A 20,310-nucleotide genomic window follows, 5' to 3' on the forward strand; every position below is an offset into this window, starting at 1 on the left:
TTTATTCCTAGATTCTATCTCTATGCTAAACTAGAAAAACATGGAAATTGATGGCTAAAGGATCCCACTCCTTTGCTTGTAGATTTTTTTTTTGTGTTTTTGGAATAAGTTTGAAGATTTTCCCTCCAAGTCTCATGCTTCTGCATTAATATCTCCAAAAATAGTAGATTTAGGGTGGGGTTTACAAGATTATGGCTAAGGGATAGAAGGGGAAAATTTTCTTTAGAGAGGGATGAGAAGATACCAAAGGTTTGATTAAAACATGATGGTAACAACCAACTGTTATAGACATTTTTGTGGCTTACAGCTCCAAGCATGAAATGTCCATAAACCAAGGGCTCCTAAGTCCCTAAAAGTGTTGTTCTAACCCCTAAAGGAACAAGGTCAACAAATTACAGCTTCTTCGAGAAGTTCTCCACCAGAAACTGCTCAGAATAAGTCAAAACAGGATCATTTCAGCTGCTCCACTGGCTAGGTGCGTTGCATTGCACCTAAATACACTGTCTAGGTGCATTGCAATGCACCTAAATGCACTATGAGGGTGCGTTGGGCGAGAAATGACAAATGGCAGAGTCATTCCGCGAGGTGGAGAGACAATGGAAGCTTCCAAAATCTTCTCCTATGACACTTGCCTCACTAAATTCGACCAAGGATGAGTAAGAGGCCTTCAGTCTCCAGGTGGAAGCAAGAACTGACAGAGAGAATACACTAATCAAATCACAAGCTGACTCATCCTCCTTACACATATCTATATATGGATCCCTCATCCCAGAGATCCAGAGGCTGGAATTTTTCACATTGTAAGGAATTGTTGTTGGTTTTGAGACAAACATCAGAGTATTGGGTGATCTATGCTTTGTTGGAGGTGAAGAGGGGCTTCTTTGCTGGGAGGTTGATGCTGGGTCAGGAACCATCGGTTGTAACTCCTCCTGGATCTTTTCTTGTTTATCAATAAAAAGCATTTGAGTTTTCCTCCATGCTTTTGTATCATTGATGCTTGTTACATTTGTATGGTTAACTTAAAACTGATCCTAAGTTGTTTATGAATATAGATCCATGTCTTTGTATAGTGTTCTTCTTCTGTGATCTTACAGGTACTTGGTCAAGCTGGGCGAGTAAGGGAGCAGGTAGCTGGAGGTTGTCAAAGAAGAGAGGGATTGGATCAAAGGATTAGTGCAAGACACAGGTTGGTTCTTTCTATTCCTCTCTATCTATAGTTCATAAAGGAAATGCAAAAGTAGTTTTTCTCTGTTTGTTTCTAAGGCAGCTGTCACACCTTAGGGGGATAGAGCAGTTCTAAATAGACACTTTTCCCGGTAACAAAATGGCGACTCCGCTGGGGACAATGTCTAATTAGTTTGTTTGTGTATCTCTTTGTTGTTTGTTTCATAAACTTATAAGTAGCATTCGAACTGCATTTGCCATAACAAATGCAAAGTAGACATCTGCTGCTTCAATCCATTCACTGGATCTGTTTATGATTTGAACATCTGATTCACAAACTATCTGATTGCCCTTGTGATAGCTCTTAGACCCTCCTTAGATCTACCCTTGATTGTGCATTACTGATTGCTTTTACTCGGCCAAAAACCAAAGACTGAACTGCAAACTGTGACCCAAAACCCGGACAGATTCTCGTTTCTGGCCCAACGCAGGTATTGTTAAGAGATCCTGAATTTCAGCGCACTTCCCGAAAGGGTAACCTGCGCTGCAATGCAGTTTCTCTGTGTTACAGGTGCGCTGATTAGACTAGCCCTGTGCAGTTGAGGTTCTTGTGCTTCATTCTTTCCAATTCTGTCTCTGAATTTTGCTGCCTGTGATCAGTATATGTCTGTTTAAAACCCCTTTTCCTTGTTGTTATTCCGCCTCCTTTGTACAAAAGAACTGTAGATGTTTTTGTGTGTTTGTTGAGTCGTTTACAGTTTTCCATTGCAAAAGTAGAATAGTCGTACTGTCGTCCTTTGATTTAGATCTGTCGCAAGTGTCGATTTCGATCATAGGAGAAAGTTTGATTGTTTTTGATGGTCGATTATACTTTTACTATTGCCTTTGGTCTGAATTTGTGATTTTCTAGTGTCAAGTACAAGTGTTCATTTCAAAATCGCAAGGTGTCGTAATCATCTATATCTTTTGATTTCAAAAAGAAGCTTGTTTGTGTTTGTCGCTTGAAAGCAAATTCAGATTTGTACATCGACTTTCTTTTTAGCATCAATACTAAGAAAGTCGAAAACAAATACATGCATGTGCATTTGCATATAGACAGTCTATTTGGCTTGATTTAGGAAAGTGCATTTACAGTGTGCTCTTTACTCTTTGTGAAAAGATTGTGTCTTTCTTTTCCTCTAGTAGCTAGGATTTTCATTGCACAAAAGAGATAAAAGTTTGTTTATCATCTTTAGATTGCATTTTAGGAATTACATCTACATCTCGTGGTGAACCCAAAAAGCAAACTTCATAAGCAAGATCAACTTAAATAAATTCAATGAATCTAACAACGCTTTGGAACTTAACGCACAACATTTAGAGGTCTAGGCTAGAGACGTATTCCGGCGTCGTAAAGCCTGGTAACTGTTGTCCTCACTGATGGTTGGGTGATTCCTCCACTTTGAGACGATAAGTGCCAGTACGGACTTGTTCTCCCATGTACCGTCGAGTATATTTTGGGAGACCCCTATAGGCTTAAATCTTTTATCCTTAGGAAGCCGTGTCTGCCGCCCTATCGATCGCAATGCACTGAACACAACATTCGGGAAGATTGACTGCCGTACCGTAAAAAGTATTCTGCAATTTTGCGATTGGTTTGGTACTCCCTCTACCTAGACTTCCAGAGTAGTCCCTTTCGTTCCTTTTCAGACTCCTTAACGGAAAAGGTCCATCTGAGCACTTGTCACTTCAGGCTCATTAAAAATTGAAGGCGACTAGAGTCATCTTTTGTTTTTTCTCGACTCTTAAAAACTGAAAAAACAAGTTGTGTCAAAGCGTCTAAAATTCATCTAATTCGGAAATATATTTCCCCTTGATTTTTAGTTGATCAAGTAATCCGCGATCATGGAAGAAAATCAATCGAAATCGCTAGAAAATATTTTGGATAGACTACATATGTCTGAACAAACGTCGACATCCAGGACTGTGTCATCCGACGCAGCAGCAGCAGAGCCTCCTGCTGCTACTCCAACGATGTTCAATGGTATACCAACTGTCCCGGCAAGTTATCAACAACAAGCCGGAGTCCAATCGGGGACTGTTTCGACGTCATGGTCAGTTCCTATTTCTTCATCCGGATTATCATCTGGTATTTCTTATGTTGAAACTCAACAAGTTGATCCAATGTGTCTTCAAAGGCCAATCTACCCTTTAAGTACTGGATTTCCACCATATGGAGGGCAGTATGCCTTTTCATTGTTCGCTCCCGGAGAACAACCATATGGGAGTTTACAACAAAGTTCAGGTCAAACTGGAATTACGTCCAGCGGTTGGGTACCAATATTGCCTCAGCAACCAAGGGTTGTATATTCAATGCAACCAGTCCACCCTGTGTCGAATATTCCCACTATACCTGCTATGGTGACTGCATCGCAAGTACAAGCGTTACCTGTTGTATGTCAATCCCAAGTTTCTCAGGTTGCAATACAACAGCCTCTTGTCTCAATGACTCAATCACAACCTCAAGTTAGTGCCTCCTTATCTGGAGCGACTCAGGCTCAGACAAGTACTATGAATCCTCATCTTGGTCAATCATCCAGTATTGGACAACAACAAATGATCCAACAACCAGGGCTGGTTCAATCTCAACAACCGCCATTCCAGCGATCATATCAAGGACCTGAGCAACAAGTCTTTGTAAGTAATGGGAAACCGCATTTCCAAAGCGGTTATCAACAACCATACTATAATGGTTATGCTCATCAACCTTGGCAAAGTTGCCAACATCAAATACATTATGCTGGTATGTAAAGACCCATTGCTCAGGCGATTCCATCTTATCCTGGGTATGCTTTGCCTAACCTGAATCAACAATTGCCCTTTGTAGCAACTCTAGAATTACCAGATCTAAACCGGCTGACGAATGATCCAATTGCTTATGCCCCTTGGTGGCCAGCGATTCCGCATAAACTTCTGTCAGATATTCCTAAATTTAATGGAAATCCGGGTGAAGATCCGTCGAATCATGTGATGACCTTTCATCTGTGGTGTTCATCAAACACCCTAAACGATGATTCGATTAGGCTTTGCCTTTTTCAGAGGACGTTAACTGGTCTGGCAGCAAAATGGTATATCGAATTGCCTAGAGCTTCATTCGACAACTTCAGTACCCTAGCCACAACCTTTTAAACCCATTTTCAGTTACCGATAAGGTACGAAACGGGAACCGAACTTCTTACCAACTTCAAAAAAACGACGGCCACTCACATATCTAATCATATACATGAATGGCGACGTCGTCGTAGAATGGTGAAAACGTATGTTCCCGATCAGCTTTTAGCTGAATGGTTTATTAAGTCATTACTGCCTTCCATCACGGAAGATGTGGCAAAAGGGGGAGTCGTCACAGAAGAGCAAGTTATCGCTCATGCGCAATATTTGGACTTGATTTACACTCAGTCTGACACGCTCTACGATAAAATAACTGACGCCCCTAGACCGAAATTCTCAGTTCCTCCTCCTCCTAAATCAAACAATGACTCTCATGCCGACGATGGCGTGATTGGCGCAATAGACACGAAATCGACAAAGGCTACATCTAAAAAAGGCATGTAAGATTTCTAGTCATAATGCAAATGAGGAACTTCTTGCCTCGGAAGTAAATGCCGTGTCGGCTGACAAGGGAAAACAACTGAAGCAACCAGGGGGCAAGAAGAAAAAGAAAGGAAGAAAAAGGAAGCAAGATGAATCATCTCCTGGAAAAGCTTCCGCAAACCCTTCTGGGCAAAGGAAACCCCCTGCGGGGTGTCATATATGCGATGAGGATCATCGGACGAGAGATTGTCCACATAAAGCTGAAGTTAAGAAACTCTTTAAGAGTTCAAAAACCTCAACAGTATTGACTGATCCGTTTCCAAACCCGGGAACCAAACTGGTTGCTAATCAAAATGCTTCCTGATCCCAAGTGCTTATGTTGTCTATCTCAAAGCAGCAAAGTGATGCTTTGACAAGGAATAAAGATTACGGGAATCCACAACTGTCGAATAACAAGGCTAATGAACAACCTAGTAGTTCGACAACAACTTTGACTGAAGTTGTGCCACCCATCATTCCTGAACCAATGATAAAGTCACCAAAGGGAGTAGTACACAAATCGACATTTAATCCTCGTGCAAAAGTAGCACAAAATTATAATATAATAGAGGACCTGGCTCAATCGCCGTCCGCTATGTCGACACTTGAGGTACTGCAAAATTGCCCCTCCCAAAAGCAAGCTTTATTATCAGCAATAGGTGGGATTGGCCCAATGGATTCCAATCTTGTGGCCTTTGATCATAAAGGATATGACCCTCAGTTACCAGCTCAACTAGCTTTCCTTATTCAAGTGAAAGCCCTCAACAAAACTGTTCATCGAACAATTATTGATGAGGGGGCATCTACATGTATTATGTCGATGAGTTGCTGGAAAAATTTAGGCTCACCACCCTTGTCAAGATCGTCAACGACATTAAAAGCATTTGATGGACGATCATACACTCCATACGGGATTTTAAGTAACTTGCAAGTTGAACTGGGGGGCAAAACAATAGAAGTTGATGTTGAAGTAATCGACGGAAACCTCGATTACAACATCCTACTGGGAAGGCCCTGGATATATGCCATGGCCGCAGTTGTGTCGACCTACTTCAGGAAGATTGCATTTCCCTTTCAAGGAGGAATTACAATCGTCGACCAACAAACATTTCTCCCCAATAGTTCACAAGTTACGGGAAGCATTCCAATGATCCATGGAAGCAATAATTCGCTTCAAAATATTGGAGTAGGCCTCCTAAAAGACCCTGCCATAATGGGTACTTTTGACCTACCGCCTCCGAGTAATTTGGTGGAAGTGGCCACAGTGGAAACCTGCAGTATGAAATCTTCTATATCTAATGGATTCGGAAGACTCCTAAACATTTTGTTAGCATGGATCATCGCCATAATAGAAATATTGTAGCAATCAATTTTCTTGGCCTAGGGGGAAAACCCAAATCAATGCTCATCGAGTGTTTGGATAGATAGGTCTAAGGAATATGGTACCTCTTCAGATCCTTGGTTGCATGTACATTCTACAGACAAAGGAATCAATCAGTCAATGATGTTTGGAGAGGCACCATGGGAAGATTACCACCATCGCTCCCATCTTCCGGATTACCACGAAGATTATTCTAGCAACCTTAATCATCCATCAGTTTTTTATTTTCTGTCAAATACTATAAATATGGTGGATTTCGAGGATGGTTCTTATCTCGTGTCGACCTCGTTAGAAAATGAAACAAGGAGTCATGAGGATAGTTTTTTAAAGTGTCAACCTCATTTAAAAATGAAACAAACTCCCCTATCCAAATCTCAAAGGTAAACCTTCATTCCAACCACCGAGTTGAATGCAATGAAGCTTGGGGGGCATGTACCTCGATTTGCGTTATTATGCTGGGGGCATGCAAACTTATCATGAGCAGTGTTACTACAGGGTTCAATCTCATTAAAAAATAAACCCGCATCGAGCAATTTTAACACATAGTTCAAGCTCGTTAAAAAATAAACATAAGACATGAGCAAATGTTTCCACCCGCGTTTAAGCTCGTTAAAAAATGAACTATTCTCCGGTAAATAACCACCGTGAATGTAGTACTTCAGCCATTAAAGCCTTGGTCGTGTTTGCACCATCACCTCCACTTTTTCATTGGCCGATCATTCACCTCCATTTGATTGTTTACCCATTTTGAGGAACAGCTGCGAAGAGTGATTTCACTAGCCATCCTTGTGACACTACCGTGATTGGAAAATTCCAAACCTTACCTGGAATCAGCTGCTACCCGTTTTATCACTCGTTCCTCAAAAGACGAGTCTTCTTTAAGCTATTTTCAACTGACTCGTAAAATATGAAAAGATTGCCGAGTCCTTGGCCTTCCAGCTCGTTAAAGGGACAGGAAGTGCTATCCCTCATCTAGATTTTAATCTTTTTGGACCTGAGGGATTATTGCACAAAAAGATCGAGTGCTTGTTTTGTTCGGCTTGTTTAAACTATCGAAAATTCATCCCTTCTGTATTGTTTTATACTTTTTCGGACTTAAGGGATTAGATGACGAAAAAGGAATTTTGGAGTTACCTTTACGTACCTTTTCATACTCTCTAAAATTGAAAAGGACCGAGTTATCTTTGTCGTTAAACTTGTTAAAAAGATTAATAGCGACAAACTTGTCTTTAGACGAGAACGAGTTTCACTATCGCTAGGCTCGTTAAAACATAGCGATGGGTTTGCCCGAAGGGCAAATTATAGAACAAGCATATGTTATCCTCCTCAAGCTTGACAAAAATAAAGAGGTACTGGTCAGCAATGACTGGGGAAAAAATTGGGAAGAAAACTCAAAGAATCTTTATTGGTAGCAAGTCGCTCTTGAATATGACACTTCCAGTCCATGTCCGAGTCGGGTTGGGTTGTTTCATTCACCGGTCACATCGCCATGGTCACACCATACCATCCACATTTAGGGTTAATGCTACCAATCCATCACATCAGTGTCGCCGACATGTTCAAGAGAAATCATCCAGAGAAGCCACCTGTGTCCCACCCACTACCATACATTATACTCCATTTTTTCATGACCGCCACCCTGAACCGTATATCATCAAATCGTTTTCACCTCCATCGAAATCATTTGCTCCGTTCTGTGTCATTGATGTGGGATTCATTAAGGCCCTCCTGTGACGGATCACTTCTTGTCGACATCAGCTCATTATCCAAGAAGTTGGTCTAGGAACACCCCATTCAGTACCTTGAAGCTTGCATGCCTCAATGGCAAGTTTCTCACTTCCGGCGACAGGTTTACATCAATGACCTTCGACCGAAAGATTTTGTGTGGTGTTCGACGCCAAGTCCTTTATTCACACCACGTGAATTGTACTGCAGTACCTTGAGGATCATTATCATTATCGGTGATTCCTTTCGCGCTTGTTAACAGTTTACATCATTGACTGGTAATCAAGCGATGTCTTTCCATGTTCGACTTCGAAACATTTCTCACATGGATCGACTTGTACTTCGAGTGAAGATCAGACGAGATTGAAGACCCCGAATCTAGTTTCATCCATCCGGGCTGCGATATATATCCGAGGAAATAAAGACATTAAATGTACAAGCATTGCAGCATAGATAATCATCCTACCAAAAGGATGATGGCTCTATCAAAATCATCAGTCTACAATCAGACGATTGTCTGTCCTATGTACATGAAAATGAATTTATAAAGTTGAGCATGGGAATGCCCGCCTCAGCTAGATCATGAAAAACAGTATGAAGATAATGTATTGTATTGTATCTTATTACAGGTCTCCTCCCAACATTGAAAAAACTTCAGATCCTCATAATAAAGCATTTCACCCGCCACCAAAAGGTTAACGGCCTCATACTTTAGGGGGCAACTGTTATAGACATTTTTGTGCCTTACAGCTCCAAGCATGAAATGTCCATAAACCAACGGCTCCTAAGTCCCTATAAGTGTTGTTCTAACCCCTAAAGAAACAAGGTCAACAAATTACAGCTTCTCCTAGAAGTTCTCCACCAGAAACTGCTCAGAATAAGTCAAAACAGGTTCATTTCAGCTGCTCCACTGGCTAGGTGCGTTGCATTGCACCTAAATACACTGGCTAGGTGCGTTGCAACGCACCTAAATGCACTATGAGGGTGCGTTGGGCGAGAAATGACAAATGGCAGTGTCATTTCGCGAGGTGGAGAGACAATGGAAGCTTCCAGAATCTTCTCCTATGACACTTGCCTCACTGAATTCGACCAAGGATGAGTAAGAGGCCTTCAGTCTCCAGGTGGAAGCAAGAACTGACAGAGAGAAGACACTAATCAAATCACAAGCTGACTCATCCTCCTTACACATATCTATATATGGATCCCTCATCCCAGAGATCCAGAGGCTGGAATTTTGCACATTGTAAGGAATTGCTGTTGGTTTTGAGACAAACATCAGAGTATTGGGTGATCTATGCTTTGTTGGAGGTGAAGAGGGGCTTCTTTGCTGGGAGGTTGATGCTGGGTCAGGAACCATCGGTTGTAACTCCTCCTGGACCTTTTCTTGTTTATCAATAAAAAGCATTTGAGTTTTCCTCGATGCTTTTGTATCATTGATGCTTGTTACATTTGTATGGTTAACTTAAAACTGATCCTAAGTTGTTTATGAATATAGATCCATATCTTTGTATAATGTTCTTCTTCTGTGATCTTACAGGTACTTGGTCAAGCTGGGCAAGTAAGGGAGCAGGTAACTGGAGGCTGTCAAAGAAGAGAGGGATTGGATCAAAGGATTAGCGCAAGACACAAGTTGGTTCTTTCTATTCCTCTCTATCTATAGTTCATAAAGGAAATACAAAAGTAGTTTTTCTCTGTTTGTTTCTAAGGCAGCTGTCACACCTTAGTGGGATAGAGCAGTTCTAAATAGACACTTTTCCCGGTAACACCAACGTCCATATCAAGCATATCCATAGAATGAATTAATTTATTTACCATGAGAGAGTGGGAGCAATTACCTAGATAAATTTCCCTTGTTGATGTTGACACACCTTCATTCTCATTCCCTCAAGCTTCCTCTACACTTCCTCCAAATCCATAGGATCAGTCCTGCGACCGATCTTTTGTAGCAAGTGCTCAGAGGGACCCTACTCCATCTTCTCCTTTCCTTTCCTTGGAGCCTCTACCTCTTTTCTGAAATTAGGTGTTGTTGGGACTGGGTCCCCTGGTCAATTTTGTTAAAATATTGTAAGTCTCCACATTTTGAGGAGTGGAGTGCGAGTCACGCAGGTCAAATAGGAGTCAAGGAGTTTTAGGAAGGTCAAAACCCCTTATATTTTGGTATTGTTTTGAGATCTTCCCATGGTTTGTGAACCATGGTATTGTAATAGAAAAGAGTATAAAAAGGTGTCTTAGCAAGTCTAAGGGAATCAATAACTTGATGGATGAAATACTTTTGAGTCTGAATTTGTAAGATCTTTTTGTATTCGGGTGAAGGGGAAGGATCCTACAGCTGAGTGCATGGAGACCTTGGTAAGTCTGCAGCTGAGTACGCGGGCCCCTTTAGCTATGTGCACAGGGTCAGGAAATTTTGTATGAAGAAGATCTGAAGTAATAAAATATATTTGAAACAATTATGTGTCTATTTTTATGCACTTGTGTATTTTCTATATTTACGCGCAATTGAATGAAATTTATCTATAGTTTATCTTAAGAACTCTGTGAAGATCTGGATCTACTATTATATGTTATTTTATGCATGATTAGATGTTTACGCTAAGTTTATAACTTTCTTTAACCGAAAATCACTTAAGTTCATGAATAATGGTTTGCGAAGGACATATCGGATTTGAAACTGTAGAAAACGCCTTAACCACATCGCATAGCCTTCTGGATGTAGAATCCTAGTTCTAACATCCCCCAACACTGCCTTGGGTGAGACTGTAGCCTGCACTACGCGGGTTGTTTCTGAAAGGGCCGATAATGTAGGGTTTTGTTGGTTAGTGTAGCTAACTCTGAACCTGGGTCCAAACCCCCTCAAGCCAACAAATGGTTTCGTTGCCGGGACCAGGATCTACCTAAGGGATGTGTGATGTGGCATAAGTGGATACTAACTAAGAAGGAAATTGAGAAGTGGATAGCTAGTAAAGCTACATGAATTTGTAGGCCAGGAGAATAGGAACCCACACTTATCAAAATAAAAGTGGTTACAGAGGTATCTCTATATAGAAGTACACAAAGTTTTATTTTCATCATTCCCTTGCGAATTATACGAGTGGTTGTCCAAACTAGCAAATAGAGAACCTACCTGGAAGCACAATGATCCTATTGTGTGGACTCCAGAATTAGTCAAACGTCTTGAAAGATCTGATTACAAGGTTGTGAGGGCCATTAATTACTGGATTGATAGTATCTTGGGCGGTTTCATCACTGAATTTGCAATAGATACATATGTGTCCTATAGAAAAGCTTAATGTTGATTCTTCAAAGGTCCAAGAGGTAAGTACCTGAAATTGTTAAAAACCTGGATTAAAATGCTTTTGTGCGAAAAGAGAGTTATGTATTTACCTTAATTTTTAAGAGGGGTCTAACTAGATCTATGCGAAGTGGAAATCGATTCAGAGTAGATCAAGATAAATTTGTCGAAAGTGAATACAGTCCCTTATTAGGAGATTCTGAAAGTGAAGAAGAACGAAGTATCCCTAGTATGCCCAGAGGTTCAGCGTAGACTATAGATCAGGGTACTTCTAGAACAACATCCAACCACTCCACCTCCACCTTCACCTCCGCCCCATACACCTACACCTCCACCTCCACCTCAGCTATTCAGTATGGAAAATATAGTGAAAATCCCTGTACTCAGGGGTCAGGGATCAGAGGATCCCGAACAGTTTTGGTTTGTCGCATAAGTTGTGTGGAAATCACATAAAATCAACGATGATGATATGAAGAAAGCACAACTAGTTATAGCACTATAGGACAGGGCGCTTACCTAGTATATCATATACAAAACGACTCACCCGACTGCTTCATTGGCTAACACAAAGGATGTGATGAATGCGGAATTTACGAAGCCGAAGTCAAACGCTCAATGTGTCACTGAAATCAAGGGGATCAATCAGAGGGTTAAAGTATCCGTGTGGGATATAAATCAGCGAATGAAATGCTTACTGAGTCAAGCTAACCTTAATATCTCATATGAACAACATAGGGACTAGTATATAGTTGCGTTATTACCTCACTTAAGATTATCCTTATCTTAGCAAAAGATTGGGTCTCAGGCCAAAGCGTTGGAAATCATGATGAAGCTAGAAGCCTCATTGATCCAGAATATGAATGTAGGAGTTCAACAAATCTAGGCATAGCTAGCAAGCCTACTTATGGAGTTGCAAGATCTGAATGAGGGAAAGGAAGTTAAGCCAAAGACACATTTTGAAGTTTGGTGCACAAAATGCAAGGTTGAAGGCCATCATAGGATCAATGCCCTGCATTCCGGGATTATATAGATGCGGGAGGTCCTAACCTCCTAAAGCCTTAATCTTCCGCTGTATCAAGCACCGATACAAGTACCTGGTGTAGTATTTGCTAAGTTTCAGGACAACATTCGACAGATAATTGTTCCCTATTTTAGAAATTTATACAGTCTCTGAAGCAACTCTTCTGCAACTTCTGTAAATCGGTTGTTCGCGATGAGAGGAATTTTCGAAGCTATAAACTAATGATGGACAAAACTCCGCTGTATAGAATGCATGTTGAAAACCGCGCGTAAAATGACCAAGGCTCACCTACAGCTCGCAGAGGCGGAGGAGGAGTTGGAAGAGGTCGGGGCAAGATTATTTGTTACAACTTCAGAGAAGTGGTACACTTTGCGTGCGATTGTCAGAATCCAACACACCCTAGTGTGTCAATACAGTTGTCAATTTGATCATTTTATAAAAGATTTCCTGATCTTAATAGCGAATATGTAGGAGAAGAAGAACCAACAACTGATGTACTATATCAAATGATGAGATCTGAGCCATGTAAAGATGATCCCAGTGTCAACATAGTCACGTGAAGTGGTGTAGCCACTAGTGAAGACAAGGTTGAAGGAAAACAACCAGAATCAGAGTCATGGTTCTGAAAAGCCAGTGAGAAGAATATTGGGTTTGATTTACATAAAGAAAAAGAGACATTCATGGAGGCAAGAAAGAATTTTATGATTCCAGGTGCTTCTACGTCTCAAAACTAGATGTCGATAGTCTTGCGAAAGGGGAAATCTAAATAGGCTACTGCAACACAAGATTCATATCCCATAGTGTTGAAATCGTTTCTGTAGACCAGCATGAAGTTACTATGGGATCAGAAGGTGGTAGAGGGACTGCAAGAATTGATAGATAATTGTGCCATCAAGGACAAGCCATTACAAGGACAACATGTAGTCAATAAGGTCAACCAAAGCAAGAAAAAAACCGGTAGGGAGATGCAGTTGACTACACAGATCGATGATTTAGAAATGGATGAGGTAATCCTAGACTTGGACTCTGATGCTAACGTACTATCGAAGTAGACTTGGGAACGTATGGGAAATCCTAAGTTACAGTGGTCACCAATTCAGTTGCGCGTGGTGAATCAACAAAAGATAGTTCCAATTGTGTGCCTGCATGGAGTAATTGTAGATATTGAAGGAGCAAGAGCAGTGTCTGATTTCGAAGTTATTGAGATCGTCAATGATAGTAATCCATACCTAGAGTTGCTTGGGATTGATTGGGCCTTTGACATGAATGAAATCATTAACTTAAAGAAGAGAAGCATGGTCTTTGAAAATAATTAACTTCGAGTAATTGTCCTGTTGGATCTAGCTGAAGGTGCGCGATACACAGATTCAAACGGAGACTATTATGAAGATGAAGAAATTGAGAACATATATAAGTTAATTGCGCAAAATGAATATTGGATCAATCCCACTATGAATGGAAGGATCAACTGGGAGAAGGATAGTTCCTGCTAATCAAATTCTGACAAAGAGATAGAAAATTGGCAGAATCAGTTGCATGAGGTCTCTACACTGAGATGTAATCGGCTTACAAATTCGCAACGTTGGGTATCTATTGAGGTACGTAAGTTACCCTATTATGATGGCTTGGGTGATGTCAATATATTTCTCGAACATTTTGAAAGGGATGTACCAGAGGAACATCGATTTCAGGCCTTAGATCTAGCATTAATAACTACACCTGCAAGATGGTGGGGTACCGCGGATAATTTTGTTGTCTGGAAGGAATATCGTAGAATGATGCAATTAAGATTTGGTTACGCGAACACCCGACTCATTGAAAAATACACAAGGAAGGATGATATGCAGGAACATCTGGCAAGATGGACTAAGGCGTGGGGTGAGATACCTCAGCCTGAGTGGGTCCATGCCTTTATTCATACCTTGGATGTTATTCCAAAGAATTGGTATTTAGAAACAGAGCTACGACACGAGATCACTGAGTGAGATGAGATGAAAGAAAGTTTCTTGCTAACATTCAGTTTTGAAGATGGGTTCACATGCATTGATGAAGCGCTTCAGGAAATTAAAGCAACAATCTTCCGAACACCCGTCGAACCTATCACGTGGGTACAACCTGACTGGAGTACGCAACTACAACATGCTTTAGAATGTTACAATGTTACAACGGAAGAAGCTGATGAGGATCCATAGAATATTAATATCCCTGAATTAGAGGGATAGTGAAAAATTGGTGGACCTACTGTGGAGATCCCTGATATTTCGCAATCGGTGTGCATAAAGCAGGTAAACATTGGTTCAGAAGTAGAACCAAAATTCACGAACATTGGTGATTATTGGGATGAAGATACAGTGGATAAGGTAGTTGAATTATTACATGAATATTAGGATTTATTTCCAACCAAGTTCTCTGACTTGAAGGGGATAGTAGGAGATTTAGGGATGATGAATATCAATTTAAAATCTGATGTGAAGCCAATTAAGCAGTGCCCATATTGGTTGAACCCCAAATACAAGGAAAAGGTATGAGAGGAACTCGATAAATGCTCGCGGCCAAAATAATTGAGTTTGTAGAAGAATCCGAGTGGGTCAGTCCTATGGTGGTCCAAGAGAAGAAAACAAAAGGTGATATTAGAATCTGCGTAGATCTACGGAAGTTAAATGATGCATGTGTACATGATCCATTCCCTATGTCGTTTATAGATGAAGTTCTCGAGAATATTGGTGGACAGGAAGCTTATTAATTTACAGATGGATTCTCGGGATACCACCAAATTAAGATCACACCGGAGGATAGAAGAAAGACTACCTTTGCTACAGAATGGGGGTCATTCCAGTATATAGTCATGCCTTTCAGACTCAAAAATTCTCTTGCGATTTTCTCTAGGGTGGTTGTCGCAACGTTCAAGGAGTTCATTCATAAGTTTTTGGAAGTCTACTTCGATGATTGGATAGTGTTTGGGTTGGTCAAGAAGCATGTCTCTAGTCTATGCTTGATGTTGGATACCTGTAGGAAGTATCAGATCTCTCTAAACTTGAAAAAATGCATTTTGTGTACCTTACAAAATATTGTTGGGCCATGTTATCTGTAAACAAGGATTAATGGCAAACCCCACTAAGATCATCGTAATTATCAATCTGGATCCCCCTAGGAACGTAAAGTATCTACAAGTGACATTGGGTCATACTAGATACTATAGGAATTTTATTAAGGCATATGCACAGATCATTGTGCCCATAGAGAAGTTGTTAAAGAAGGATGTTACATTTTGTTGGGATGATTATTGTCATAAGAGCTTGGATACTCTGAAGGAGAAGATGGTTACGACACCAATTCTAATATTCTCGGATTGAAAGAAGGAATTTCATGTACATGTAGATGCATCCTACATAGCATTAGAAGTCATCCTAACACAACCAGGGGCAGGAGATATTAATCACCTGATTGCCTTCGCTAGTCAGAAACTATCTAAGGCCAATAGGAACTACTCAACCACAGAGTGCGACGATTTGAACATGGTTTATGCAGTACAAAAGTTCAGGAATTATATACTAGGTGCGCACTTTAAGATGTACATAGACCATTTCGTTCTGAAGTACCTGGTCAATAAGCCTGTGTTGGGGGGGAATATTTGTAGATGGTTGCTCCTTTTCATATGATTTTGAAGTAATAGTGAAGTCAGGGAGATTGAATGCTGGACCAGACCACCTTTCTAGGATCGAAAATGGTGAAGAACCTACAAATCTTGAGGAAGGATTACCTGATGCGCAGCTCTTTCCTGTCAGGGTTGCAGATGAGCATTTTGTAGACATCATTCTTTATCTACTGGCGTAGCTCCTGAAGGTTATACGACGCAGCAAAAGAAGGAACTAGTTGTTAGGGCTGCCAATTTTTCTGTGATTGCAGGACAACTATATAAGATGGGGTTGGATGAAGTTCTATGTCGATATGTGCCTGAATATGAAAGACAAAATATTCTAGCTGAAGCACATTGTAGTGTTGCTAGATGACATTATGTAGGTAAGGCTACTGTGCAGAAGATCCTACGAGCAAGATTATGGTGGCCAATGGTACATAAAGATTCCAGGGAATACTACAATGCATGCGATGTGTGTCAAAGGACCGGGAGACCAATGCGAAGGGATGAACTTACATTAAATCCACAGGTCATGTTACAAGCATTTGATAAATAGGCAATTGGATTTGTTGGACCTACTCAGGATCGGGAAAGAAGATAAGAGAGCATTATATTATCACTGCGATAGAGTACTTAACTAGGTGGGCCGAGGCACAACCTATGAAGGATTGCAGTGCAGAAATTGTTGCGAAGTTCATATTCGATTTTATTCTGACATGGTTGGATGCCCGAAGATTCTAATGAGTGACATAGGGTCACACTTCCTGAATGAGAGAATCGTACCTTTAACAGAAGAGTTCCATATGTACCATCATAAGAGTACGCCATATCACCCTCAAGTGAATGGCATTGTCAAAGATTTCAACAAGATATTGGAGAATGCCCTCGAGAAGGTCTATAATGTTAATAGGAATGATTGGGATGTGTGCATACCAACGGTTCTATGGCCATATAGGACTACCCGTAAGAAATAAACTTGGAAAACACCCTCTCGTCTGGTTTACGGACAAGAAGCAGTAATGTCGATGGAATACATAGTTCCCAGCCTAAGGATCGCAATAGTAACTGAGAAGGTTGATCACGACACCATGGAGGAACACCTAGCACAACTGTTGGCATTAGAGAAAGACCGCCTTTTGGCTGGCTTTCATCAGTAGGTACATAAAGCTAAAGAAAAGGCATGGAACGATCGTCACATCAAGTAGCGTACCTTCAAAACTAGTGATTTTGTCCTGATGTATGACAACAAGTTTACCAAATTTCTTGGGAAATTTCAGATGCATTGGCTAGGCCCATATGTAATTAAGGACATTTCGGATGGTGGCGCAGTTCAGCTTGCGAAGATGAATGGGGAAGTATTTATTGGCAGGATTAATGGGAGCATGCTAAAGGTTTATAGGGACAATCCTGCCCCTGTGCAATGACTACATGGTCGCAGGAAAGTCTTAGTGCTTCTGGCAATTGAAAGAAAGCGTGGGACTATAAACTACTCTGCCAGGGAATTTTTTTATCAAAGAAGGAAGGTTGCACGATGCTTTGGAAGATCGCGCAAGCTGATCCACAAGGAAGATTGTCGTGAAGCCTACCCAAAAAGTGATCATTGGAACTGCAATAGTTGATTTGAAAACGATTTTTTCCTGTTAAAAGGATCTGGGGAAGTGCAATTAAGGTTCAAATTTGGGAAAATATGCCATCAAAATCACATTTATGAGGAAGATTTACGGGGGAACGGACAATTTGAATTCAAATTGAGTTATAAATATCGCACACCGCTCAACACTTGGCCACTTTGCTTCCTAAGAAAATGTTATGCGTTGTTGCGCTTAAAGAGCTGAGTGTATTGTTGCATGTGTGGTTACCTGAGTTGGGTAGAAGTTGAGCAAGAATTCTTGAAGAGAGGGTTAGGAAACATCATGACTACAACATGCCAGTCCTTGCTATAGCACCTAGGTTGCTGAGGCCAAAGCGTACTACCTTCCTGGCAGGAGAGAAAAAGCAGAAAAAACCACAACAGCCCCCGATTTGGCAATCACCGCGAAAGCTTCCAACTGAGCAAAGGAAGAAGGATAAAATGGATAAAAATAAGAAGCTTATGGAACTCCAGGACCTAGACGAAGAAGATATTAATGTGGGGATTGAGGATATCAGTGCAGAAGGTGCGAAGCCAATTTCTTGACTGCCACTATATATACCACCACGAAAACCAACCACTAAAGTAACTAGGGACCCCGACTTTGTGAAATTCAAGGTATTCACGTCGTTGCTGCCAGAGGAAGTACCTATTGAGGGTGACTTGTTGGCTTGGGTACCATTTTTGAAGATGGAAGATTGGGATTTGGGCGACCACGAGAAATTTCCATAGTTGGAACCCAGTAAATACTTGAAGACAATCTACTATGAGGAGGTAGGCGTTACAAGACTTGAACCGATGAAGTGTGCGACCAGGATTGAGCGAGTAGGGTTGATCAGCATATTGTATGTCCCACATTTTAGCTGCATCATTATTAATACCATTTGTGTGCACCAATTGTTGGCATTGGTTCATGATGGGTGTCTCTGGTTGGGAGGGCCCATCCCAATTGATGATATGTTGATCCGCAGAATCACAACATTGCCATATCAAGGTGTGAACCCCGTAGATGCTTTTGTGGGAAAGTCACAAGAGAAAAATCTCATGGACCAAATAAAAAATGACTTCGGGTTGGTGAAGAAGTCGGGGGAATATGCCATTAGTTCTATCTCGGATGAAGTTGTGCGGTTTGTTGCATAGATTTTGGCAGGCAAAATCATGAGGAAGTGTCGTGACAATGAAGTGTCAACACCAATGGAATCCTTGGTTGTGCAATGCAGCAAGGGGGTTAAATTCAATTGGGTGAAGTACTTATGCCAAGGATTATTGGATGATTTCCACGAAGTGCAGGAGGAAGGAAAAGCATTCCATTATGTGTGGTTCCTACTATTAATCGTGTTGATCACTTGGAGGATGCTAGAGGATTCCCAGTTCCTGATGATGGATCTGGAGTTGTGAGAGGCTACCAAATTTTCCTCGCTATGGGCAAAAAAGACCTTGCCTGTATCATTGAGAATAAAATATTATGGGTAATGTTTGAGATGGAATTGCAAATGGTGATTAACCAGAAGCCACGATTGTCATCCAGTCTGATCAAAGAATATTGGCGCATTGCAGATTTTAAGGTTGATTTCCATCATGTATACATCTGCGCGAGGCACAATTTGACGAAGAAATGGACGACGCTTCCATTTTTGGTCAACAAAGACAATATCACGTAGTTAGTCCTTCAGTGGCTGACTGACTGGCTCTTTCCAATATATATTGTTGAAGGTGTAATAGGGACTAGTGCAAAAGGTGTAGCAGGTACTAGTAAAGATGCACAAAAGGAAAAGATGGTGACCATCGACCTAGAGAAAAATAATGTGCAGAAACTAGAGGGTGAGCACGATGAAGAGCAACATACAAAAGAACTTCATTAGGGTATTGAAGACCCCTTTGTAGACCTGGAGAACGTTGATTCTCCCTTTATTCTTAAACAATGAAAAAATTCAAGTGTGGTAGGCACATGAAAGAAGCAAAAGTCTAATAAATCCTCCGGCATGGAGGCCACGGTCCTCACTGGGGGGACCATGAGGAAATTGGAGATACTGTTAGGTCCGCAACAGAAGATATTTGGGGCCACATTGAAGAACAATATCAATCCGTTTTGATGAAGGTCCAGGCAAGCCTCAAAGAGTTGTAGGTTCGGGTGAGCTAGGCTCAAGCGAGCGCAAAACCAACGACTTCGAGTAGTGTGCAGATGGTCCTCACTTCAGAGCTCCGTGTTGTACCCCTTCTTGATGGATCCTTACATTTGAATGATGTCGCAAAACGAGAGAGTGCCCAACTACCTAATGACGTAAGTATTAACCTCACGATGCTCCCCCTATCCACATTGCATGAGCTACAACAAGGTGTAGTAGATGAGCTTAAGTTGTGATGCAATGGGCTCTCATGGTGATTAAGGATGCGCAGATAACCAGTAAACAAATGTGCGATGAAAAGCGCAAAGCTCTCCAGGATCGTGACGAGGAAGTCGTGAGAAGGGCGTAGCTGGAGCAGGCCATTTCCAGAGTATGCAGTGAGCTCCCTGAGCTCCAAATTCAATCTGAGGCCACTTTTGAAGAAAAAGTGAAACAACTGGAAGATGGATTCAGAGAATCAAAGGCATAGGTGGATAACGTTCTCTTCAATCTGCAACTACATATTACTGAGTTTCAATTGAAGTTGTAGCCCACCACACCACCGGAGATCTGAGAGTAGCTTGAGGTTTCCATTAGAACTGACAAGGAAAAGCTCGACATTGCAATCAAAGAATGTAGGTAATTGTTCGAAGAGACTCTAGAGTTGTGGGCCTCGCTGCAGGAGGACCCACAGGTGAAAAAGATTGAAGTCTCTATTCGGTATAAGCAGCTACAATATGATG

Source organism: Pinus tabuliformis, chromosome X (genome assembly GCF_031772625.1).
Source record: "Pinus tabuliformis cultivar Carrire ecotype Pingquan chromosome X, CPIR1, whole genome shotgun sequence".
Lineage (NCBI taxonomy): Eukaryota > Viridiplantae > Streptophyta > Pinopsida > Pinales > Pinaceae > Pinus > Pinus tabuliformis.